This window comes from Vulpes vulpes, chromosome 8 (genome assembly GCF_048418805.1).
Source record: "Vulpes vulpes isolate BD-2025 chromosome 8, VulVul3, whole genome shotgun sequence".
Lineage (NCBI taxonomy): Eukaryota > Metazoa > Chordata > Mammalia > Carnivora > Canidae > Vulpes > Vulpes vulpes.
In genome coordinates this window covers 84214285-84242163 of record NC_132787.1, presented here as the reverse complement: position 1 = coordinate 84242163, position 27879 = coordinate 84214285, and the positions used below count along the sequence as shown (strand labels likewise).

Genomic DNA, 27879 nt, shown 5'->3' with positions numbered 1-27879 from the left:
CCAAGTTTACATGACTTTAATTATTAATGTGGAGAAAGTCATCTTTTCTTGTCTACTATTGTCACCTTTTCCCCATTGTTACAACCATCAAATCTCTATCAAGGCAGAATATTAAATATTGTAAAGTTTAATATCTGATGTTAAGGTATAATGATAAGAAAATTTTTCCTGAACTATAAGAAAAAAGTCAAAAGAAGAAAGAGGGTGGGAAAGAGAATATAATGAGATTGTAAGTATCCAGGAAATATTGTCTGTCTGTTATGATTTATGTAATGAAATTAAAAAGTTGAAAGCCAATTTTAAAGCATTTCAAAGTAATATCAGAGAAATTAATTTGAAGGATACATTTAATGTTTTGAATCAGAATCTGTCAAGCCTGCCATGAATTTTAACTGAGTAAAAAAAGTACTCTGATGCATATTGTATGGATGTTGGAGTTTCAAATACCACAAATCTACCCATGAGATGGTGATACAATAGAAATCAATTACCTGGCAGTAATAAAGTACTTCAGTTGAAATCATTTGATAAATGTCAAAGGAAATATTTTGATGTATTTAAATAATGAACTCTACTGTTTGTAAAACCTAGTTGTGCCAGATAACCTTTAGAACAGTATCTTTAATTTTAACTCTACTTTTTCTTAACTTACTAGTATGTGCACACATACACACACACACACACACACACACACGAATACATAAATATAAAGTTCATTATATTTTCACAAACCGAACACCCCTGTAAAACCAATGACCATATCAAAAACACAGAATATTGTCAACTCAACAAAAGCCCTCATTATGCCCTCTTCCTATCTTTGCCTGCCTCCCAAAGTAATTAATACCTTGACTGCTGACAGTATAGATTATTTGGAACAAAAAAGGTATATGTATTTTTTGTGTGTGCGACTGCCTTCTTTTGCTCAACACAATTGCCTCGAAGAGTAAAATGGCCAGTTATTTTATCAGCAAAATGGATTTATTCAGAAATAGCAATATGATTGCAATTTGGAACATGCAAGCTATGGCAAACTGTAAGCAGGTCTGGAGATCCAGGAGAGGCCTGTTACTTTATAAAGAAAAAAATTAGGTTGGGAGGGACTGCTTTGAATGAAAATCCATTGGAGAAAAGTGAGAGTTCAGGATGGTGATGGTTTCTCATTGGCTGAGTTGTGGTATTTTTGTTATTGGCTGAGCTGGTTGCTGGGCAAGGAGAAATTCTTCCTGCATCCTATTGGAGCAGTAAAGTAGACTTCTGTTATTGGGAATGCAAAGTATGTCTTTTGCTGTTTGGATCTGCAACTAAAAATGAGTAATAGGGCATGAGAAGTCCTCCATCTAGCTTCTTGACTACATTTTATATGAGGTTCCAACCTTATGTGTGTGAGAATAATTTTTTTTGCTAATAGTTGTATATTGTTAATTTTATTGCCACATAGTATTCTATTATCCTACAATTTTTAGGATAATTATCCTACATTTTTTAATCACTCTAGTTTTAATGACAATTTGGGTAGTTTCGGTTTGGTACTATTACAAGTAACACCACTGTGAGCATTGAAATACATGCCTTTTAGTGAATATATTCTAACACCAACTACTCTCAGCAGGTGCTATGTAAATTATCATGTAAAATTATACAATTAATGTTAATTATATCTATTATTCAGGTATAAGTACAAAATGACTTTTTTAACCTTCTATTTTAAAGCAAGGTACTTTTAAAAGCAGACTCTTTTTTTAAAAAAATATTTTATTTATTTATGAGAGACAGAGGGAGAAGCAGACTCCATGCAGGGAGCTGGATGTGGGACTCAATCCTCGGTCTCCAGGATCATGCCCTGGGCCAAAGGCGACGTTAAACCGCTGAGCCACCGGGGCTGTCCAAAAGCAGACTCTTTAAAGAGAGTCTAGTATATGTCAGATATAAAAATAGATACCTTATCAAGTTATACTTGGTAAATATTCTTTAAAGTGAATATTTCTATACAATTACCAGCTAATGTTATTACGAATTTATCAATATTAAGTTGCAAAAATGAATTATGTTCTAACATAAATTTTGTTTGCAAAATGAAGGAAGGGAGAAATGGGAAGAAGAAAAAAGAAGGGAAATATATAGCAAAGAGATGTTTCCAAATGCATTTTTTAAAAAAGATTTTATTGATTTATTCATGAGAGACAGAGACAGAGAGGCAGAGACACAGGCAAAAGGAGAAGCAGGCTCCCTACAGGGAGCCTGATACGGTACTGGATCACCAGACCTGAGATCATGACCTGAGCCAAAGGCAGATAGACGCTCAACTGCTTAGCCACCCAGGTGTCCCTCCAAATGAAGTTTAGAACCCCAGTCAGTTTGATCTCAAAGCCTGTCTGTTTTAATTTAAATTTTCTGAAGGGCAAACCTTGAGACAAAGATTTAATCAAGGAAGTTGCCACTGTGGACAACTAGAAGTCTGGGAACCATTGCAGATTATAGGGCTTAGTGAAGTTTCCCTTTGGGACCATGGGAGCTGGGGTGTTTTTAAATCAGCTCTTGGAGTTGGCAGTACAAGACTGATCCTAGAAGTGTTATTTTTCTGTCACATGCTGCCTGCTGTGACAAGGGCAGAAAAGGTTCCAGATAAACCTTTGGGCTGGCACCCCTGGGTAGTTCAGCAGTTAAAGTGTCTGCCTTTAGCTCAGTGCATGGTCCTGGAGTCCCGGGATCCAGTCCCACATCAGGCTTGCTGCATGGAGACTACTTCTCCCTCCGCCTGTGTCTCTGCCTCTCTCTCTCTCTCTCTCTCTCTCTCTGTGTGTGTCTCTCATGAATGAATAAATACATGAAATCATTAAAAAAAAAAGCCTTTGAGCCAAGAGATAAGATTGCATTTGGGAATCAATTAGTATGTACTTAAATAATAAGACCTTAAAGGGACATGGGTGGAGACCAAGAGCTTCTGCAACATTTACTTTCCTTGGACATATCCTCCCACATCCCATGTTAAAGTCACTCAAAATCATCACTATTTTTCATGTGGTGGCCAGTCACAGTTTCATTGAAAAAATATAATGAAAGAAGAAGGGAAAGAAACTAACACATTTCCTCTCCCTCACCAAACTGTGATTCTATATTCTCTTCACTCTCAGGCAGCCTTTTCACTGGTCTTTCCCAATAAGTCAACATACACCTTGGTCCTTTAGGGATCTGTGTCACTGGATAATAAGCCCTTGTAAGTCATACTTGTAATTACCCATTAATGAATATCACTCATCATAGAAGCACCAGATGATGACTGCCCAGGGAATATCTTGAATTCTAGTCATAACTCTCCCTACCTCCATTATGTAGCAGCAGTCCTAACTCCTCATGATAATCTATTCTATTATTCCTGCTAGAAAAGTAGCATTTTGTTTGTTTTGCTTTCTGGACATGTCAGTCAGGAGAAACCCAAAACGATCAAGTAGCAGTTTTGCATTTAGGTTTTCTGAAACTTTTACCATGTCACCTATTATAAGAGTCCTCCCTGGGAACCAGAACCAGAAACTCTGGTCCAGCAGAGCTTAAATTATAAGCATAGGAAGTACAAATCCTAATGTGAGTACCTGGAAGTATGGGGAAAAGAGCCACTATTTCTATCTTCTGTTTCTTGATTTATTCATTCTATCAGAGTTATAAGACCATATGATTCATTGGTTCAACTATATCCCACACCTTGGAGGGCAGCAATCAACTCTGAATGGCACCATCTGCAATCTGGTGTCTCAGTTCTGCATTTCAAGAGGCCATACTAACATTTGATTAGGCTAGCAGCCTCTAAATGATGAAGTATGTCTGGGAATAGAGAACTGCATACTCATATGTTCGTTGTTCACTTCATTTGCTGTAAAATGGGTTCCTTGATCCTAGGTTATGTTATATGGGATGGACGGACAATAGATCACTCACTCTGTGAGCCCTGACAAAGACAAGTTTAACATTCCCCTCAGTTTGACTAGACTTTTGACAGGATTCTTCTTGACCATGGGCCCTGACATCCCTTTTCTCAATTACTTTAGAAAACATCATTGTAAATTCTATAAAATAAAATTAATATAGAGAGCCAGCTATATATATTGTGTATAGTGGTTAAGTGATCTGAATTTCTTCTGATGATATTTGGTTAAAATTAGTAGAGTTAATGCTGTTTTGGGGCAAGACTAAATATGTATAGTTCCATCTATTCCAGGTAAATATAAACTCCTTCTAATCCTCTTTCCTGATTAGTATTGGAGGTAAAAAGCACATTTGCCAGATCAATAACTGTATATCAAATGTTCAAGGCTGTATCGATCTGTTCTAGTAAAGTTACACATCTGGCACAGCAGCTGTAATTGGAAATAACACCTGGTTAAGTGTATGCTACTTGCTATAATTTGCCATGATCCATTTTTTTAAAGGAAGAAGTTATGTAAACTCATCAATTATATAGGGTGAAAATAAAAACCACCAGCATTATATCCTTCAGGCTTCTGCCATTGCCATTCTGCTCTCCTACCTGGGCTACAGCATTGCTTTTAATTTTCTAACCTTCTTGGAAACGAGCAGTTTCAGAGGCTTCCACTTGAACTTTCCTACCATTATTGCAGTCTTATGCAGGTTGGGTTTCACTTATTGGAGCCTTGTCAACCAATATATGTATCCTGATTATGCATTCATGGACTGAGAAATGTCAGAGGTAAGGGCTCTTTGGAATCACCAGATCCACGACAAGATGACTAATGGTCAGTATTCCATCTATTGTGCACCCTAACTAGAGGTCTATGATGAAACTGTGGGTTCCTCAATATACTGTTAGCCCAGACTTTGTAACAGGCTTCAAATGATAAAAGTGGGTCCTGATATACTTCTTTAGGATCCTCTGAGGGCAGATTATGAAATTTGCTATTATGTATAGTTGTTTTGTTTTATAGAGTATTCCTCAAGAGGATGCAGCCTCTTCTGGAATAAACTCTCTTGAAATTGATCAATGGATATGATTTTGCATTGTGGTAGCTGACATCAGCCTTTTGACCACATGTTTTTAAGGTTTTTGTGTTGCATGTGTGTATTGTTGTTTTTATTGTACAAGACAGGCAATATCCTTACGAAATTACAGTCCAGTAGCCTACAGGATCTGAGTGCTGCCCAGAACTACATGAGCTTGGAAGAATTTGCTTCCACAGTTAGTCTCCTGTTGAGTCTCTTCTCTCATGAAGAGAAAGGTTAGGTCTGTCTATACACTGAAGCCTGACACTTTGATAGTAGCTATGTGGGAAACTAAAGATGATCCAGCTAAGTTATATCTAGAATGACTCATAGAAACTGTAGCATGTCTGTTATTTTAAGCCACTAGTTTGTAATTTGTTATGCAGCAATAGTTGACTGATATGACAAGGATAAGGCTGTTGGACTATCAGCTGGACCAGGCTGAGTCTTAATCATGATTATTGATATAGAAGCAATGAGGGAAATTAGGAGCAGCTCTGGAAGAGAAAAAACAATGACTGTACAAGATATCTGCCTCAGGTGAAGTCTTTGCATGGTCTCCAGAAGAAGGGATGTTGTTCTTGTCTGACAAGGAGAATGTTCCATTTCTGCCAGCTCAGGGGGTTATTGGAAATCTCAGGGTTCAAGGTTCTCAAACATTCTATGTAGATATCTCATTCTAAGTTCTTGAAGTCCCTTTCTTTCCTTACCAGAGCTCTGATTTGAGTATAGAAGACTTGTCAGGATGTGAATTTAGCTTTCTCTATATCTTTATTTGGGGGCCTGATTTTCAGTTCAGTGTGCATACTAGTTGCAGGATGGGAGACTCTCTTTAATGGTGGCCTGCATTGTCATACCAGATGACATGACCTTCAGTTTTTTTTTTTAATTACTTAGTGACCGAAAATTTCTGCCACTCCCATAATAATTATTGTACACTATCTCTAGAGATATTACATAAGCCAGTGCATTTTATTTCATTTGTATCATAATTCACTACAGGTAAGTGTCTTGGTTATTGCAATGCTACAACATTTCTAGGATTTTCATTACCCTACTTACTACTAGCAATGGGGTCTTAGAAGCATCTGCCCACTGAGTGATGCAATTTCAAAATTTTATCTTGAAGATCTGCATCTTAAGCCATTTATAGTACCAATTGTCTTAATTTGGGTTCCTCCAGAATTTTATACCTAGATGATGCGAGTATCATAGCTTATTTGTGAGATATTTCAGGAAACAAATAACAAAGTAGACATTGAGATAGGGAGGGGAATGAGTGAATAAAAGATATACTACCAAACAAATGATCATCATAGCCAACTGGGACTTAAACTACATGAGGAAATCTCAGAGTCATTGTCCTTAATGGATGAGGGAGTTGGGGTATTTATATACCAACTCAGATCAATTTTTGGTAGAGAGCTATTTTATGAGCCATTACCTCACTACGACTACAGTTCAGCCACAAGGCTATAGTTCAACTATTTAAACTTCCACAGAGACTTATCTTGAGACAAAGAGATTCAGATGCTAGGCACTATTACTATGCAGTAATCCACCAAATGATGAGGTAGAGAGGACACAGACTGAGCAACAGGAGCATCTGCTATACTATTCTTTTGCCTTTCTCCACAAATAATATTATATTAAGAAAATCCTTTAGGGAAAAGTTAAAAAACTGTACCCTCAACTGTACACTAGAATACATGGTAATATTTCTGGGAGATTCCTATTATCAGCCTAGTAGAAAGCTATAGGTTAATAATCAAATTCATACCAAAGGTTTTTTTTTCTTTAATCAAAAACTTTCTAAAAATTATTCTTTATTACCAGATAAGAATATTTATTATTATAATCTTTAAAGTTGTAATTATTTAATTTTAAATATCCTGGGATTTTCTTATTTACTTTGAAACTGTGGACAGGATACTGAATATTCCTATAAAAATGAAAATTAAGATCATAGTTTGGATTTTTGACAGATAATAAACAAGGCTTACAGTATCCTTCTCTGTGACAAGAAGTTAGATCTAATCCTGACTTTCACAACAATTTGTGTACTGTTGTTTTACTCTCACATACAAATATTTTATGCTTAAATAATCTATTCCTAACACTAAAAAATTTTACACTAAATATAGCTAAAACATTGAAATGCATATATATAAGTAAAAAACTATTGTATTAGGATGTGAAATGCTTTTTAAAATTACATCATAATCACCAATTAAAGCATATATTTATATAGGAACTCACTAAGTCAAAGTTTATAATGTAATATCTAGAATAACCATAAAATAACAATAAAGAGAATGAGTAACTGTCAAGCAAAAAAAGGAAAAATGGGGTAATGAAATTTAATCAACATAAAAGAAGAAAAGAAAGAAAAAGCAATGTAGTTTAGATAAGAGAGTAAATTATAAAATGGTAGACTTAAACCCAAAACAGTGGTAGTTGCACTAAATGTAAATAAGCTAATCAATTAAAGAGGGATTTATTTATTTATTTATTTTTTAAAGAGGGATTTAAATTTAAACATTAACTATATTATGCATATAAGAGATATACTTAAAATAGAAAGATACAGAAAAGTTATTTAACACAAAACGTTAATATGTACCATTAACCAAGAGAAAGCTGGTTTAGCTCCATCAATAGATTTATAGCGAGTAAAGTAGACTTTATTCCAAAGAAATTAGTATTAATAAGGAGAGATGTTTTATAACAACAAAATATTGGATTCACTAGGGGTTATAATTCTAAATTTGTATATACCTAATAATAGAGTCTCAAATAAAGGAAAAAAATTACAAGAAATGGACAATAATTAGGGTAGGAGAGTTAATATGCCTCTCTCAGCAACTGATCAAACAAGTAGAAAAATACAAAAATAAAAAATACAGAAAACTTGGAAAACAGTGTTCATAAACTTGACCTAATAGAAATACATAAAACACTGCTCAATACAATTATAATAAACATTCAAGTTCACATGGGTTATTTAACAAAATTGACCATATTTTGAGTATATCTCATCAGTCTTCAAAACATTAAAATCAGAACGGATAGATCTTCTTACCACAATAAAATTAAGCTAGAAATCAATAACAAAAAAAATGGCTAGAAAATTCGCATGTATTTGGAAATACACTCCAAAACAACCCATAGGTCAATGAGGAAGTCATTGGATATTAGACAATAAACTGAATGATTATGAAGATAAGCTTCATGAAGAGAAAGCTTAGGTCTGTCTATACACTGAAGCCTGATCGTCAAGCATATAGTAGATGTTCAGCAAATACTTCCTACAGTAACCTAATGTAACTCCTTTGATGATAATACCGCTGGGTATGAGAGATTTAAATCTGTGCAAAAAAACCCTCAATAACAGTTAAATATTCTGGGAAAAAAAAAACACTGTAAGTAGAGCTCAGAATACAGGTTTCCTATTTTGCAGTATGAGGTAAAGGAATTGGAGGAGGAGGAAGAGAAAGACTAGAGGAGGGCAGTTGAAAAAACAGGTACTATTTTTCATAATTAAAACTGAGACTCCCACCTGCATTGCTTACAGGGTTCACAGAGTGATGCCAAACACAGCCAAGTCTGGGGGAAGAATGAGTTAGCTTATTTTATCTAGGTTTTATATAAATCAACTTATTACTCATTAGAATATGGAATATTCCTTCTGTCTTAAGTTTATATATGCTGGTCTAGAAGTTCTTCAGAATCATAAAATGACTATTACTAATTGTAAAGTCATTTTCAGAATCCATAGCTTCTCATTCCAGAAAAGAAATTCTATTAAACATTACCAATTAAAGATTCAATTGTCATTATTGACCTAAATTAATCAGTTGTAATGATATTAGCATGAAGGTTTACAACATTTTTATGAAACATTAATAATCTGTGACTGCAGAAAGGTGGGACTGGAAGATAAATGCCAATATTCTTTCCATTTCACTTGTGAAGCTGCTTTACAAGGTTTCAATTAGATCCTTCTTTTTACCCCTGAGAGAAGCTAACGAATGTATTGCATTAATTATGGTTCTTGGAGACAGGCTCAGAGAAGCCAACATTATAAAATTATAATCACTGCAGTTTTGCAGGCTCTACTTTTTCTCTCATTCCATGTGCTTACAGAGTTGAAATGTGGCTTTACAAACAAGGGTTTCAGAGGTAGTGTAAGACTAGCACCAAAGGCTCTGTAGATCAGGAGAAAGGGAAGAGGGGAGGCCATTGGACATTATCTGCCTTTAAATATATGATTGGATGTGGTTTATAGTATTTAATATGCAGCATTCTTTAGCCTATTGAATACCACTTAATGTGTATTTATGGCTCTGTTAAATTTAGTTTTCTGGGGTGCCTGGGTGACTTAACTGGTTAAGCATCCGACTTTTTATTTCAGCTCAGGTCATGATCTCAGGGTCCTGGGATTGAGCTCCATGTTGTGCTCTACAGGGAATTTGGAGATTCTCTCTCTTCCTCTCCTTCTGCCTCTCTCCTTACTTGTATTCTAAATCAATCACTATTTAAAAAATAATAAAATAATTTAGTTTTCTTTACATATATACAATGTACACACATACATAAAGTGGGAATGAATTATCATTGAATATAAAAGTTGCATTTGTACATGTTTGTACACATTTGTGTTTATGTATGTATGCGTATGGGGGTTGGTATATGGGTATGGATAGAAAGGGGTGGGAACTTTTTATTATCGTCACACAGAACTGTTCCAAATCACAATGCAGCTATTTAAAAAACAGAATGGATCGATATAGTGATTAGTGATTTCTTTTAATTTTTTTTTAAACCAAAAATGAATCGAATGGCTCCCCTGAAAAATACACCGTGTCAATAATGTGCCTTTTGACTAAGGCAATCACTAGTGTAAACTTGCATATCATTCTAAAAGCCACAGTCTCTAGAAAGAGAAAAGCTAGGGATAAAAATCTTATCTCTCTTTATAAGGGTAACATTTTGAAGAGAGATGCTACAATAGTTTCTTTCTTTTTTAATAATAAATTTATTTTTTTATTGGTGTTCAATTTGCCAACATACAGAACACCCAGTGCTCATCCCGTCAAGTGCCTCCTTCAGTGCCCGCCACCCCAGTCACCCCCACCCCCCGTCCACCTCCCCTTCCACCACCCCTAGTTCGTTTCCCAGAGTTAGGAGTCTCTCGTGTTCTGTCTCCCTTTCTGATATTTCCCACTCATTTTTTCTCCTTTCCCCTTTATTCCCTTTCACCACTTCTTATATTCCCCAAATGAACGAGACCATGTAACGTTTGTCCTTCTCCTATTGACTTACTTCACTCAGCATAATACCCTCCAGTTCCATCCACGTTGAAGCAAATGGTGGGTATTCGTCGTTTCTTTCTTTCTTTTCTTTCTTTCTTTCTTTCTTTCTTTCTTTCTTTCTTTCTTTCTTTCTTCTTTCTTTTTGTTGTTGTTGTTGTTGTTATTCGTCGTTTCTAATGGCTGAGGAATATTCCATTGTATACATAGACCACATCTTCTTTATCCATTCATCTTTCGATGGACACCGAGGCTCCTTCCACAGTTTGGCTATTGTGGACATTGCTGCTAGAAACATAGGGGTGCAGGTGTCCCGGCGTTTCATTGCATCTGTATCTTTGGGGTAAATCCCCAACAGTGCAATTGCTGGGTCGTGGGGCAGGTCTATTTTTAACTCTTTGAGGAACCTCCACACAGTTTTCCAGCGTGGCTGCACCAGTTCACATTCCCACCAACAGTGCAAGAGGGTTCCCTTTTCTCTGCATCCTCTCCAACATTTGTTGTTTCCTGCCTTGTTAATTTTCCCCATTCTCACTGGTGTGAGGTGGTATCTCATTGTGGTTTTGATTTGTATTTCCCTGATGGCAAGTGATGCAGCTGCTACAATAGTTTCTAAATTTAAAGAACAAAATTTGCTAGGAATTCCTATATGTCACAGTATTACTAAAAGCATGATTAAGTTTAGAAATGGAATTTATTAAGTGATCTGGATCCAGAACTTTAGGTTACTAAGGTTATAAATTAAAAGCACTTGTGTGCAGAGGTAACAGGCACTGGGCTGATTTTTATATGTTTGGAAGGAAAGATTTTATTTTTGATGAAATAAAATTTTAAAAAATAATGGGCAATTAATTAAAAGTCATAAAGTGCAAGAGACAGATTAAGTAATATTAAATTTAATTTAATAATTCAAGGCAGTGCTTTCTAAATACTAAAATTGTATAATAAATCATATTTATAGCCTGAATAAATTAAGAAATAAGTGGCTGAAATAGTAGGTTAATTATAATTAGTGCATTTTCTAAACTGGCAAACCAGATAGCTTGGTGTGCTAATATATTAAGGATTGGCAGTTATTTCAGCCAAAACAGTGAAAGCAGATGGGCAACTAGACATGGCCTCAACAGACTTTAGTTTTTCATGGTCTTATGCAGGGTCACAGAAATTACCACATTATCTTTTTTTTGAAACATTATCATCACATGATGAATATGCCTATAGACTAAATATTAATTGTATAACTTTTTAACTATGGGAATCTGGCAAGCTATCCCTTTCTCTTTCACCTCATTTTCTTTACTTTAAAATAGAGATAATAAAAAGTAAACACAATAAAATAGGAATAATAAGCTCTATCTCCTAGGAATTTTCAAAGGTTAAATTGATATACAAAATAGAACATTGCCAGACACATACTAAACTTCCAATAAATGAAAGCTAACGCATTTTTAAAAATTCCTTTGCTTTGACACTTATGGTATAAAACACTGAAGATATTTTAGATGCAGTGCACAGTTTAAGTCACAAATTCTGCAAATTTTAGTTTTCATTTTGTGGTGTTTGGGTTTATAACAGCTTTGCAAGCAGTTAAATAGATTACAACTAAGTAGACCATGCCAATCTAATTGAAGAGGCAACAGAACTAGGGTTCTATATTTCTTTCCTTTAGCCATTTTATCTATATGAAAATTATCCTCTTCAGGATCTTTTAGAAGAGCTATTCCACTGTTGGAACACTTTTAATAAATGGGATTTAGGCTAGGAAAGAAAATTAACAAGAGACCTCAAAGAAAATTTACTTCAGAAAGAATATAACCTTTTAGATAACATGGTACCTTATAGAGAGTTTAGATATGGATGAGAATTGGTCAGGAAATAAAAAGGGAGGTTTTTTTTTTTTATGATTCAGGGACTAAAAATGAAATCTGTAATTGGAAAAGGTCTACAAGATCATGATGCCTTTTGAATTGCAAACCCAGGTTAAGAACTTAGGAAAAAGATATTTTGGAAATTGCTCAGGGAGCAAATGATCTAATGCCTTCTCTCTGTTCCCATCTATCAGAGGTCCCATTGCACACTGCTTGTCTAACCTGACAGAAGATTTTTGATTCATTGGCCTTAGTGCTGACCTTTTATTCTCTTAAAACCAAAAGATCCCACATACCAGTGCAGCAATATGGGGAAATTTCCTTTAGAGTTAGGTCTGATTTCAATTATTTCATTTAACACTTTGTGTTTTAATTTTCTTGTGGATGGGGCAGGGAGAAAGTGGGAGGGAGATGGTATAGCATTGCACAAAGATCAAGGATATTGGGTCCCATACTACCAGGTTCAATTCTTGCCAGTGATAGATGCTGTGCAACTTCTGGAACATATTCTTTACTGGAAAGGACTGTTATTGACTATTATTTATTCCATTGCACACATCATATAGTGTATATAGAACAAGTACTCAAATAATGCTTATTGAAAAGGCGGGCTGTAAAGCAAGTGTTATTTCTTTAACCTCATATTCTCTTTCCTAATCTATAAAGTGGGAATAATGGTACTTTTTAAGCTTTTGGGAATTAAATTAGACAATGTGCATGAAATGAACTAGACAAAGCAGCTGACACATGGCAACTTTCCCCAATCAATCACAGGTCTGATTATTTGTATTAAAAATATTCAACCATACAACAAGATTTTGGTTTTCTTTTTGGTACATAGAGCTATTACTACTTTAAACATTTAGTCTGCCAAGAATTTATACCTTTTGAGTATTTTCTCCACATACAAATTTGATTTTATTATTTTGATATCCATGGAAATAAATATTTTCATAACTATATAACAGAGTTTTAGTTGAACATTTTTGTAGGTTAAATTGATTTGGAACAATTATGATCTATATGAATTATGAAAACCTACATTAAAGAGAGAAAGAAATTTTATGCCAAGAAATACCTTTGTTTCATTTCCTGGAAACTTTTCCTTCCTCAAAGACTACAGGATTTGAAGAAGGAAATGCTAAATGCAATTCCATTTATGGTGGTGAAATTGCCTGGAAAGAAGTTGTTTTTCTTCCTATCAGAAAACTGTTTGTTTTTTTTTCCCCCAGAGTTCCATTCACAGAAAGTCATCTGAACTATTTTTTATATTTTCATACTGACTTAACTGAAATACTCTCTAGATTTAATAAAATTCAATATAAGACTGCAACCAAGCATTAGATTCCTTCCTAGTCCATCTTTTCAATGGTCGATATGACCTCTAAATGCCTTCAGTACTAAATTAGGAAAAGCCAGGCAACTCTAAAGTCTCTTTGTAAGGATTTTCTTTGTCTATGTATTATATAAAGTGCAATTTGTAAGTAAGCTGTCCTGTGTTTCTTTCACCTACAGTACTTTCAGCCAGCAAAACACTGCAAGACCATAACTTGACCTAATACCCATTGATTACCCAGTATGGGGTGATGCTTTTAACCCCATATCAGCACTAGCTCCCTGCTGATTCTAATTTCAATGATAGCAATATGGCTTTAAAGAACAAGAAGGACCACCTGAGACCTTCTACATTTATTCTTATACATTAGATCATCCTTTGGTTCACAGGCCTTTGATGGAGGCGAAACCAAGAGATAGAGTTTTTACTTTTATTAAACTAGAAACACATTCAGATGTACCCCTGCTGGTTTACTGGGAAAGGATACAATCATTAAAACTTTTCACTGATAATTTTGGATACCAGTAGAGGAATGATGTGGTTTCAATACTCTGAAAGCAGAAGCTTAGATAAGCATCCTTGGCCAAGAGAACTGCTCCTGGGGAGTAAAGTCTTTTCCACTAAGCATGTTGGCGTTATTCCTTTTGCTGTCAACACATACCTACTTTCTCCACATGGAATCTAAGAACTTTACACTTAACAGATCTTATATCTTTCTAGCTTCCGTTACCTAAGAGATTGCTTTGAATCTTTTAAAATTCCAAGTCCACAAATCCTAGAGAAAAGAATTATTATTTTAAGATTAAGGTTGGATCAGATGCCATTCATTGGGTCCATTAATTTTGGCTAAAGTAACTTGATTACATAAAAATGTGACACCTCTTATGTGAACAATATAGCTGCAAGGGAGGAAGGAGAAGATGTTAGGACAATGGAGGAGGTGAGCAAATCGCCTTTTTGCAGTTTGTCATGTCTCATATATTGTCGTACTTTCATACCCACTCCTCCAAATTAGAATTTTCCATATCCATATGTAACAGTAAATTAGTTTACTTTGGACTGCCAGGAAAGTACATTTTTATGGCACCTCAACTTGACCTTTTTTGTTAAAGTCCCTTGTTGAGTCAAGAAAATGGTATCTGAATTCTTAATCATTACAGTTTCTCTGCTGTATATTAAATTACAGATCTTATAAGGCATCCAAACTAGTTCTTAACTACTGATATAATGGCTTTCTGGTATTAATTCTATGCACTCTGTTTCTCTGGATCTCATTTTACAATTGATTTTTAACTGACACTGTGATATATTGTAGCTTTTTGTTTGTCTTCATATAATCTCTGTGCATCTAATTTTTCCCATTCTTTTGTAACCATGATAGGAGAAATCATAGTCAACCATTCCAATGAACTATAAAGAAATACATATGTGGGAAATGTTAAAGACAAAATGTATCAGAAAGCTTTCACTAAAATATAGGCAAATGAGCTCTGTACCAAGTAAAAAAAAAACAAACAAAAAACAAAACAAAACAAAAAAACTAGCGTGTACATTGGAAACACTGAATTAAAGCTGTTCATTTATTTTAAGATACTGAGATTTATCACTAATTAGACTTGAGGTCTCACAATTCAGTATAGATTTTAAATATCTCCAATAGGCTTATCCTAAAACATCAGAGCAATTAAAACAGAAATCTATTGGATTAAAAAAAATCAGTACATTCTTTTCTTCCCAATCATAGGTAACGTGAACATCATCTGATAGCAATTATTCAGTTAATTCAGCCAAACAGTCAGTGTCACTTTTTGATGTTCAAAATAAGTAGAAACAAACAATGTCCCAAACAAAAATGTTTCCCTAATAGTAGAACAAATTTTCCTTAGTTTGTTATACTAACAGTGACAAACCACATTAGTCAATGAAATCTAATTTTTGGTGACTCATTTATCTTATGTTTTTTTAAACATTAGCTTTATTTTCTACGTTATGCCTAAAAGTCAAAATTAACAAGATAAGTTTAATTCAATGGTAAAAAGATTAAAAACTATAATTACTGTATCTCCTCTGTTCATTACTCATCAGGCAATATTATTTAAGCTTATTTAAAAGAACAAAGTGTTACCCTTCTTTCTAGATATGATATAATCTCAGACAGAAGAATCTGGATGTTTAATACTCATAGAACTACTTTAATACAGGTTTTATTACTCGATGACCCAATGTATAGCTGAGCTATATTTTAACAAAAAGATCCATTAACATTTTCTGATTCACTGAATCTTATGGAATTTAAATTAGTTAATTTATTTTTAAAAATTGTTTACTTGATTTATATCCTTTCTGAAAATCAGCTTCTTAGAATCATATGGTAAGACTTAATCAGGCTATAGTCAGAAAAGGTAGAATGAACATTCAAGGGGAAAAAAAACCCCTACATTATAATAGATTCTGTAAAAGAATACTACTTTAAGTCAACATGTACTCGATACTCAGTCTAAATTAGTCAGTGGATTATTTACCCATTGTTCCATCATGTGTGCTTATTTAATCATTTCCTTGTATACCAGTTTATCAAAATAATGGTAAGTTTTTGAAAAAAGTCTCTGCATATCTTGCTAGATATAAACAATAAAATTCAGGTTTTCTAGTACTATTTAAACAAATTTTTAAAAATATATATACTTTTCATTTTTCCCTTAAGCTTTATTGAGGTATAATGAACAAATAAAAATGTATTTAGGTTGTACAATGTGATGGTTTATTCAAAGTATACAATATTATGGTTTAATATACATATACGTTATGTCATGTTTGCCATAATCAAGTTAATTAATTCATCACCTTTTGTAATTACCTTTTTCCTGTGGTGAAAACATTTACGATCTACTCTCTTAGCAAATTTCAAGTAAACAAGGTAGTATTGTTACCTATAATCACCATGCCGTACATTAGATCCCCAAAACTTAATCATTTTATAACTGAAAGTTTGTACCCTTTGACTAACATCTCCCCATTAGATACAGGTTCAAGACACAAGGTCCAATCTGTCAAAAGCCCCATGAGGACTGGGATTTTAGTTTGTTGTATTCAAAGTTGTATGCCTGTAATCCCAAATAAAACTCCTGGGCATCATTGCTTAATTCTCATTTTAAAAAGAATACTACTAACATTTTCCAGTAAACATTATATTTACTGTGGGTTTTGGAAAATGTCTCTTGGCTTCTCTTTATGTTAACATACATGTCTTCTTATTTATCTGTTTGTTTTTTATTGATAAATATCAATAAAAAGATAAATATCAATAAAAGATATAAAGATAGATATCCTTTATCTTTTTAAATATAAATTTTAGTTAATATACAGTGCAATATTGGTTTTTGGAGTAGAATTCAGTGATTCATCACTTAACATAGAACACCCAGTGCTCATTACAAGTGCCCTCTTTAATACTCATCAGCTATCTAGTCCATTCCCTACACTCCTCCCTCTATTAACCCTCAGTTCTCTATTGTAAGAGTCCCTTATGGTTTATTTCCCACCTCCCTTTCACCCCCATTTCTCATGTTCACCTGTTTTCTTTCTTAAATTCCACATATGAGTGGTATCATATGGTATTTGTCTTTCTCTGACTGACTTATTTCATCTAGCATAATACACTCTAGCTCCATCCACATTATTGCAAATAACAAGATTCCATGTCTTATTTTTTAATATATTGAATCTCTCTTTCCTTTACACACCTTACACAGGGAGAAGCCCCACTGTGTCCTGCATTGAAGAACTATCCTTACATTTGATGTAATGACAATCATAAATGTTTTGTCCTATGATTTCTGACTTTGAAGTTTTGTTTTTAAAGTACTCTACTGTCTATAGATCATAAAGATCTCCAATTTTGTTTTTTCTACTATCTGATAGTTATCTTCCACATTTAGATAATTAATCCATTTAGCCACTTTTGGATGTACTGTTAAGTAGGCATCCATTTTTATTTTTCTCCTTGAAATAGTTTATTTAACCCCTCCTACTAAATTATTTGTCCTATTCCTACTACTTTTAATACTTTCATTGTCATATGTAAGCTCCCATACATACTAACAAATTTTAAAACTTAGAAAAGATATATCAATTCTGGAAAAACATATAGTGTCAAAATGTCTTGTTCCAAAACTTAACAATAAATTTTAAGCAAAATTAAATAGTAGCCAAGGTTTCCCCTTTAGACATAAACAAAACAAGACAAAAGCCAAGACCAAAAGGTTTTGAAGTGAGTTCATATAAACTTTCAAGTAATATTAAACTCCTATGTTATACAAGTTGTTTCACAAAATAGAAAACGAGGTAAAGATGCCAGGTTCATTTTATGAAGCTAGTGTACTCTTGATAACCATAAAGGTAACGACAAAATAAGTGCATATCCTTTTAACTTGAGAATATATATTTCAAAATAATGCGTAAGCTCAGGGATCCCTGGGTGGCTCAGCAGTTTAGCGCTGCCTTCAGCTCAGGGTGTGAACCTGGAGACCCAGGATTGAGTCCCACATTGGGCTCCCTGCATGGAGCCTGCTTCTCCCTCTGCCTGTGTCTCTGCCTCTCTCTCTCTCTCTCTGTCTCTCATGAATAAATAAATAAAATCTTAAAAAAAATGCATAAGCTTATTGAATCCTACAGTTTTACTTATGATCAAGTATGTATATAATGATGGTTCAGTATCAGAAAAATCTATCAATAATATTCAGCCTATTAAAAAAAAACAATCTTTTGGCTATCTCTATTAATTAAAAAAATCAATAAATGAAGACTAGATGAAAACATCCTTAACTTGTAACAACTGTACATGAAAACCAATAGTAAACATTATACTTTGACAGAGAAATTTTAGATATATATAGATCTTTTAAGATCAGGAACAAAGCCACATTGAATATAGCACTGGAAGTTGTGCCTCATATTAAAAAGAAAGAGAATTAAGAATTTAAGGATTAGAAAAGAAAATATACAATTGTCATTATATGCAGATATTTAATCATCCACCTAAGGGAAAGGAAACAATAGAATAGCATACAAATTATAAGAAAAAAAATGAGTCTTGTAAGTTGCCTGGACACACATTCAGCCTATGAGGCAATACCATTTGTGCACAAGAAATAACCAACTAAAGATACACAGTTCTCTATGGCTCTGTTGTATGTCTTGTGGGCAAAGGTCCTGACTGTCTTTGTTCAAGGCTATCTTTTAAAGGATATCTGTATTTAGAATATGTCGGAAATATTTATTTTCCATTACAAAACATGTGGGTTCCCTTTCTTCAGAGTTCCTCCCTTGCAACACCCCTCACTGCATGTGTAGTCATCCTCTGGCCATCATCTCATTTTCCATGGTAATTGGAGTTCAGAGAACCAATGCAAAAAATGGATATTCTGGCTACTGTTATTGTTGTGAGTAATAAATTACCCTTTGTCTCTGAACCAAGAGTCATGTTTCTTCTGCCAGCATCCATGAATATGTGGTAGGCCAATTTGTTAGCTTGCAAATTGGGTAAAAATCTTAGACCCTTCACAGTTCTTGGCACCAACTAAAGAATTCAAAATAGGACACAATCACTAACAATAAAAACTTCAATTTACATAGTAATTTACTTCATCTTGAGTGTAATGTGGGGAAAAAACTATAGAAATAATTAAGTATATAAAGGGTCTTAATTTTTCAAGAGGTATTACCTGTTTATGAAGAAACAAATTGACTATGTTTAGAAATGGGTCAATTATTTTGAGTGACTCATTGTCCTCTAACAGACAGTTCCAATTTGAAATGTAGATAAAGTTAACAAACTATCTACAACTTATATAGAAGAGTAATTTATGAATAGCTAGTTCAATCTTACATAAGTAAGAGCAAAGCAGAGTCATTTGCCCAAACAGAATTAATATTATAAAACATAATTATACATATGATGGGATATTGGCCCAATAACTTTGGCTCAAGAGCATGTACTTATATTTTTAAAAAATGTCAGTGGATTTTTAAATTAATTTTATGTATTATTTAGAATTATTTTGACAATGCAAACCAGTACCATTAAGTAGTAGCCTTTTAGAATTATTTGGTGTGGGCAGCCCGGGTCGCTCCGCGGTTTATCGCCACCTTTGGTCCGGGGCGTGATCCTGGTGACCTGAGATGGAGTCCCACATCTGGCTCCCTGCATGGAGCCTGCTTCTCTCTCTGCCCATGTCTCTGTGCCTCTTTCTCTCTCTGTGTGTGTCTTTCATGAATAAATAAATAAATTTAATTTTAAAAAAGAATTATTTGGTGTGCAAAAAATATGTGTTATCTAGTGCAACTTTAACCAGGGGAAAAAAATGCTCAGGCTATCTGACATCATTTCAAATGTATGGATTTGCTTCATTACACACATTGATCTGTAACTTGGATGTAGCATGCCTTTTTGAAGTGAACCCAAACTCTAAGCTTACATCAGCATATATATTTTTTTCACCAGTGATAAAAATTCATCAGTAATGCTGATACCAGGTTACTTTCATAATATAATATGAATAGAAATAAGCAAATTTCTTTAAAAAAGAAATAAAGGAATATGCAAATTATGATACACTGGCTGTGTTTTAAAAGCAGATCTTCCCATGAGTCTGTATCTAAGTGGAATTCACTGTTCTGAAGGACAAACAGCTGATTTACTCCAAAGAGTATCCTTTAAATCTCCAAGGTTAACATGAAACTTAGTAAATTGATAGTGTAGAAGCTAGTGAAAGATTAGAATATAAATAGAGGATCTCAAACTTTATTGCTGACTTTTGAGGTTTAGAAATAATATTTGTCACAATATTAGAAAGCTATTGCTTTTCAATGACAAATTGTTTTTCATGAGGGGTTATAATCATTAGACCACATTTTGGATTATATTGATTGTTCAAACATCAAATCTAGTCACAATCTTAGTATTTTTTTCCCTCAGCCTTCCCCGCTAGATCATGCAGTGCTTTACATATTTCTTTATTGAGGACAATAGCACAACAATGAGGAAAAGAAAGAGTAGCATAGAGTAGTTACTTTGTTTTAATGTATAAAATATAATGTTGCAAATTTAATTATATCACCATGGTCCTTTGATTTTATTTCAATGACCCAGAAGACTTTTTAATAAATGTGCCATTTATTATATAGTTTATCTGTGAGGAAAGGAAAATTAACCCCTAAAAATTCAGGACTTGCTTGACTAAGACAGCTAGGCCTTGACGCTTTTAGGAGTTGAACTGACCTACAGCTAGGCCACTGTGTTCTCCTGCTGGACATAAATGATGTTACAGAGTATCAAGTTCAGACAAGGTTATTCTGTGACTATAATGAAGTTAGACAAAAACAAGAACAATTCATGAAGTGGACTAAGAAAAACAACATCACTGTGCAAACCCTAAAAGATCAAATATCCACCTACCTCAGCTTTAGATTTACTCTTCACCTTTCTCCCTTTCTTAGTAAGATTTTTTACTCAATCATCAAACTAGCCACAGTTCCTGAAAGCATCCAATTCAGACTAAAGCCTCACTTGTTTGAACCCTCTCCTAAAAACACCTACTCACAGCCCAAATCTTGTAATAAATTCTTTCTAATGTCCTCTTAATGAGATGCTCCATATTTCCACATTGTGTGCATTCTCCATCCCTGTACTGCATAATAAACCCAAGTTGTTTTAGAACTGTGTTCCTGCAAATCTTTTTCTGGAGGATACTGTAACCTTGTCTTATATCCGTAAAAAACAAAAAAGAAAAACAAAACAACTCCCTCTCCAAACAGAGAAACAACAACAGCATAACAGAAACAATGAAAACCTATCAAAGTATGTAATTAACTTTAGAACTAATACCTGGATATTAAGTCTCAGTCAGTGTTGAGAAAATTGTTTCTAGTGTACTTCAATATTCCATCTCACTAGGCATCAGGAAATTGCAACTGAAAACAAAAAATTAATTCTTCTACTATCTGCAAAACCACTTTTCTAAAACTATTTAAAAAAAATCAAAAGGAGTCTCAAGAATAAAAGAAGATTGTGGGTATGTTATCCTGTCTAGAAACTAGCTTATCAAAAACAGTACTTCCTAACCTCTATCTTGTAAATGATTCTCTCTTAATTACCATTTAATACTGGTTCTTCACAAACTCTTCCAAAACATATAAGGGGAGGAACACTTCCCAATTTATTTTTATGGTGCTAGTACCACCTTGGTATCAAATGTAGACAAGGACACCATGAGATAAAATTATGTACTACTATCTCTAGAGATGTAAAAATTCTCAAGAAAATACTAGCAAACCAAATCCAGAAACAAACAAAAATAACTGCATGCCATGACCAAGTGGTACATATCCCAGGAAAACAAGGTTATTTTAACACCCCCCAAAAATCAATTGATGTAATAATACATCATGTATTATGCTGTAATACATATAGGCAAAAAAAAAAAAAAACAAAAAACAAAATAAAACAAAATAAAAACAACCTCATGTGATCATCTCAATAGACAAAGAAAAAACATTTGATAACATCCAATATTCGTTCATGATAAAACACACTAAAAAAAAAATACAGGGTACTTCCCCAACCTTATAAAGTGTACCTACTAAAATTCCACAGCTAACATCATACTTAATGATTAAAGACTAAAATTAGGAACAAGACAAGAGTGTGCACTCTTGCCACTTCTATTCAAATTGTATATGAGATTCTAGCTAGGGCAACTAGGCAAGAAAAAGAAATAAAAAGTCTCCAGATGGAGAGGAAGAAAAAAATACTGAGGAGGGCGCTTGATGGGATGAGCGCTGGGTGTTATAGTATACGTTGGCAAATTGAATTTAAATTTTACAAAGTGTAAAATAAAATCTCCATTTCCAGATGACATGATTTTTTATACATAGAAAGTAATCCAATAAATAACTGTTAAAACTAATAATGATTATGGCAAAGGTCCAGGATATAAGATTATTATACAAAAACCAGTTGTATTTTATATACTTGAAATAAAAAATTGAATTTAGAAAACAATACCATTTATAGCATTAAAAAGAAAGAAATATATAAATTTCACAAAAAAGTGCAGATCTTACACTCTGGAAACTACAAAACATTGCTAAATAAATTTATAAAGATCTAAATAAATGTAAAAACATGCTATGTTCATGGATTAAAAGACTTAACATTGTACATGGTAAAACTACCCAAATTGATCTACAGATTCACTGAGATTTCTATGAGAATTTCAGCTGACCTCTTTGTATAAATTAATAGATGATTCTAAAATTTGTATAGGTTATAAGGGACCCAGAAGAGCCAAAACAATCCTAAAAAAGAACAAAGTAGGATGACTCAAACTACCTGATTTCAAAAGTTACTTTACAGCAACAGTAATTAAGACATTGCAGTACTTGCTCAGGAAGACATATAAATCAATGGAATAAAATTGAGAGTCCATATATAAATCCATATATCTGTGGTCAACTGATTTTTTACAACAGTGACAAAACCATTAATAGGAAGAGAATAGTATTTTATTTTTTTTAAAAAAAAGATTTATTCATTTTAGAGAGAGAGAGAGAGAGAGAGAGAGAGAGAGAACATGCACCAACAAGGGGAGGGAGGGGCAGAGGGAGAGAGAGACACAGAGAAGCAGACTCTCTGCTGAGTGCAGAGTGGAAAGTGAAGCTCAATCTCAGGAACTTGAGATCATGATCTGAGCTGATATCAAGAGTCAGATGCTTAACAACTGAGCCACGCAGGTGCCCCAAAGAATAGTGTTTTCAACAAATGCTAGTGAGATAACCAGATAGCCACATGTAAAGGTATGAAATTGGACATTTATCTCACACCAAATGCAAAAATTAACTCAAAATGGATAAAAGACCTAAATGTAAAAACTAAAACTACAAAACTCTTAGAAGAAATCATAAGGATAAGTCTTTATAAACTTGGATTTAGCAAACAGTCCTTAGATATAATATTAAAGCTTAAGTAACAAAATAAAAAAAGTAACCTAAAAATACTTAAATTGAGCATCAAAATTAAAAACAAATTGTACTACAAAGGACATCATCAAGAAAGTTAAAAGACAGGGACACCTGGGTGGCTCAGTGGTTGAGCATCTGCCTTTAACTTGGGGTGTGATCCTGGGATCCAGCATAGAGTCCCATGTGGGGCTCCCTCTGGGGAGCCTGGTTCTCCCTTTGCCTGTGTCTCTGCCTCTCTCTGTATATCTCTCATGAATAAATAAATAAATCTTAAAAAAAAGAAAGCTAAAAGACACAAACCAGTGGTTACCACATGGGAGGTGGTAGGGGGATGGATGAAATAGCTGAAGAGAATTTAAGAGTACACTTATTGTGATGAGCCCTAGCTAATGCATACAACTCTTGAATCACTATATTGTACACTTGAAACTAACATAAAGCTCTATGTTAATCATATTGGAATAAAAAGAAATGAAAGCTAAAAGACACACCGAAGATTGGGTGATAAAGAACTTATATCTAGAATATATAAAGAACTCTTACAATTCAACAACAAAAAAGACAAATAGCCCAAATAAAAATTGCAAATAACCTGAATGATCATTTATTCAGAGAATTTATGACTTTATATTTATATGATGAATAACGTAAATACAATTATATAAACATAATTTTGGACAAAAGAAGTCACAGAAAAATATGATATGATTCCATTTTTATAATGTATTTTAAAAGACCATCTTGTACTATGGTGATAAATGTTAGGACAGTGGGTACCTTTGTTGGGGCAGAAACTGGAAGACAGAACAGGAGCACTTCTCAGGGTGCTAATTTCTTAGTAATTTGTTAGTAAAAGAGATTACTAAATTTCTTTTTTCATGATGTTGGTGCTGTTACAGAAATGTTTATTTTGTAAAAATTCATTGAGCTGTGCATTTATAATAGGTGCACTTATCTGCATATGCACTTTCATTAATAAAGGCTCTACAAATGGATATCAATAAAGATACTACAAATGTATATTAAAGAAGTTCTATGAGTTAAATTAAGCTTGAGAAACACTAACACATATAACAGTATTTTTTTCAATAGGGTGGTCTTTGATTATATGTGGTTTTCTTATTTTAAATTTATATTATGCCACATTCTAGAAAGTATTAAAGCTGGATCTAAGAAGATAAATGAAAATATAGCAAGACACAGGCAAAAGAGAAGAAAAGTAGAGGTAGAAATTAGAAGCCTATGAAGCCTATGTGTATTTATAAGTTATTTGCACTTCTTTCATCAGTCTTTGTCTTCTTTTGCAGGTCTCGTTGATGTAGGAATGAGTTAGGGGCAGATGGGAATAGACAGGGAAAGATAAGGGAAAGGCTCCAGAGTCAGGCTCCTACCCATCCAGAGAAAACAGATATAAGACAGAAAAAACAGAAAAAAATAAATCTGGCTCCCTAGTTCCAAAATGTTATGGAGTATCCTCCTTTAATGGCTACTAAGTAATCACAGAAATATGTCATTAAAGTGTTATCAATAGTCCCTGCTCAAACTAAGACAGCACAAGACTCTCAAGGCCATGGGCTACCTGACTAGGCTTACAGAAATCCCAGATATAGAGAAATGTTAGGGAGGAGATATTAACCAGAAAGAAGGGAACACCTTGTTTGGGCTCATGATATTTATAAAATCATCTTGTTTGTTTTTCTGATAGTTATAAGTCCACCATGTTTGTTCTAAATATCCACCCTGATATTGACAAGAAATTTACCAAGTTCCCTAGACAGTTTCCTATAAAAGACAGACCATGAAACCCCTCAGTGGCAACCTGTCGGGACCGCTCTCACTTTTGAGAGCTTTCTCTGTATCTCCACCTAATAGAACTCACTGTCTGTTGTCCATAAGATTCATTCTTCGACTCCATGAGACAAGAACCAAGCTCCCCTGTGTCACTATTAACTATGTCTTTTATTCAGCTTGGTGTATAGTTAGATAATAAGGAAAGTAAAGGGAATATCCATATTCCATTCTTAGAATTTTACCTATTTTATATTTATCCAAATAAAATCTAAAGAATCTCCTCTGAGAGGCTCTGAAGAGTACAATGGGACAGTGCGAGTCCTTAGCAAGATAAGAAGTTCTGAGAAGGGCTATCCTCCTCTGCTTTGGGGTAGCCCTTGCTGCCACCTTCCTTTGAGCTCCTGTAGCCTTTCCCTTTAGTGTTCATTAAACAGTCTTGTTACATTAAAAAAAAATGTCTAGATTTCTGCCATTTGCCAACTTGTTTATACTATCATGAATCTCATATACTACATTATTAAAGAAAACTACACCAAAACAGTGTTGGTATCTCAGACTGCGAAATATTATTTCCTTTCTTTCCAGGAAAATGTTCGGAGTTTTTGTTGTTATAACTTCAGAGCTGAGTCAGCTTGAAAAATATTAAGTATAGCTCTGTCTTCTCTGAACTGGGAGAAAGTCTCCTGCAAGAGCCCCTCATCCCCTGACAATGTATGCCTGTGCAAGATTCATCTCTACCCACTTCTTGGTCAGGAGCACCTCTCAACTGTTGAGCTGAACACTATCTGCAGTGGTGCTAAAACCACTGGAGACACTGACAGATGAGAGCCTCAGCATCTTGGCAGCCCCACATCCCCTGACTTCACGTATTCCCAGCTGCTGCTTCCAAACCAGCACCATTTCAAGGGATATAGCAGCCAAGTTCATTGTGGCTGGGGTTGCCATGGTAAGGGTGGCTGGCTCTTGGGCTGGAACTGCGATTGTTTGCTAGCCTCATCATTGATTATGCCAGGAACCCTTTTCTGAAGCAATGGTTCTTCTCCTATACCATTCTGGGTATTTGCCTTCTTGGAGGCCATGAGATCTTTTGCCTGATGGTGGCGATTCTCATCCTCTGCCACGTGAAGGAGCTGTCTCTACCTCCCATAGGTCTTTGTCCTGTATCTCAATCGCCCTGTATGTTCCTTTTCTTCTACCTCCCCAGGCAGCCTGGGGAAAGTGATTGGCTCAGGATATGACAGAGGGAAGACAAATAAATATACTCTATTAATAAGGAAAAAAAGATTAAATAGTTAAGGCTTATTTTTAGGTAACATCTATTATTCAAATAAAAAATGAAATAATGATAACAAAGTATTTTAAAATCCCTTTACTCTTGTTGTTAATAGTCTTAGGAGCCATGTTTCAGTTCAATTCAGCTATGAGTCTTTTCTTTTTCTCATTTTATAATTCTGTGTTCAGTCATATGCTAGATACTCTGAAAAGATTTTTAAGACCTCTGCCTTTAAATAACTTGCATTCTCGTTGAGTGCCCATCTTGGCTATACAAAAACAATAAAATATAACAAGGCTCATTTCAGTCCATGCTCTGCCAGGACCAGTCCAGGTACCAAGGGCTGCTTTCCTTGAAAACCCTTAATTAAGATCAGCATGATTGGCTTGACAGATTGTGTTCTCATTGTCTTGATAAAATGAAGCAAGTGATTGGCTCAGGGATGCTGCTGATGGACAACTGAGCTAGGTTGAAGGTTCGTTTGCTTTCAAAGTTTGCTTTGCATTTGCTTGGGTTTAATTTTATTTTTCATAATATTTTGTGGTTCCCCTGACCTCTTACTTTAATCTACAGCTGTTGTCAAATACATAAATAAGCAGACATTCTAGCTCTAAGAAGCAAGACAAATGATTCCTCTGATTCAATTGGTTTGAGAGCACAGACAGGACTATGCTTGCTACTACTTTCTACTTTTTTTTTCTTTGTCCAAGATGATCCATTTACTGTCAGTATCTGAGAGAAAGAAAACATTTTTATAGTTATGTGTATTTATAATTGTGACATATACCAAAGATTGAGAAGATAGTCTGGTAATAGCCACTTTCAGTAGACATGTCTTTAAACAGATGGAAAGAATTGAAGATACTAGAATTGTTAAGCTCTTAAATTGAAAAAAAAAAAAAAACCTTATACATGAGGTAAAGTCCTTTATTTACTCTTTTGTGGTTCAAAGAATTCTGAGCATAGTTGAGAGGCTTGGCTCCTATTCCTGATTTTGCATTATAGAAAACTAGTCATCTCATTCTTTTGGGCTTCAGATTCTTTTTTTTTTTTTTTTAAGGATTTTATTAACATATGTGAGAGGGGAAAAGGAGAGAGAGAGAGAGCATGGAGAGGACAGAGAGAGAGGGAGAAGCAGACTCCCCACGGAGCAGGAGCCTGACATAGGGCTCAATCCCAGGACCTGGGGGATCACGACCCAAGCCAAAGGTAGATGTTTAAATGACTGAGCCCCCCACGCCCCCCACAGATTCTTTTTTTTTCTTTCCCTTTTTTTTTAAACTTAAT

General features: G+C 34.3%; 1 pseudogene; it reads left to right on the top strand.

Moving 5' to 3' along the window:
• Window positions 1-4693: 4693 nt before the first annotated feature.
• LOC112933019 (ATP synthase F(0) complex subunit C2, mitochondrial pseudogene) lies at window positions 4694-26557 on the top strand (annotated as a pseudogene).
• Window positions 26558-27879: the final 1322 nt, after the last annotated feature.